The sequence below is a fragment of the Seriola lalandi genome, unplaced genomic scaffold (genome assembly GCF_002814215.2).
Source record: "Seriola lalandi dorsalis isolate HSWRI2012SDOR001 ecotype SW California unplaced genomic scaffold, Sedor1 jcf7180002054561, whole genome shotgun sequence".
Classification (NCBI taxonomy): Eukaryota; Metazoa; Chordata; class Actinopteri; order Carangiformes; family Carangidae; genus Seriola; species Seriola lalandi.
Window position 1 is genome coordinate 1188006 of NW_019525114.1, and position 395 is coordinate 1188400.

Here is a 395-nt window from a genome sequence, read left to right on the forward strand (position 1 = left end):
ATAATTGATATCATAGATCGCATGGAATTCATCTGTTGGTAAATCACTTTTTCCATTTGTGCACCCCCTACACAACAGACTTGCACATGAATTAAACAAGGTATTTAACAACATGAAGACAAACGTGTCTGCAAACAGCAGACGTATGACACACAAGACAAAAATGTAGACAGATATCTACATGTATCTACGTGAAGGATTAATAGAGGAGAATATAGAATTTAGCATAGCATACATGCTATACTAGTTTCTGTTTCTCACAAGAGGCACACAAACAAACGTAAAGATGTAGACATGTATAATTGTGTTTTATTAATCAATGTTGGCTAAGTGAATTTAACAGATAATGAACGAGTTAATACTTTAAGCCCAGGGGTTTCAGTTGTTTTTGGACT

The 395-nt window shown here is 34.4% G+C and overlaps 1 pseudogene across 1 annotated transcript in view; it reads right to left on the minus strand.

Annotated features, from left to right (window-relative positions):
• The window catches only part of LOC111662367 (uncharacterized), a 3189-nt pseudogene that overhangs the window by 1441 nt on the left and 1353 nt on the right, over positions 1 to 395 (minus strand). The window lies entirely within an intron of this gene.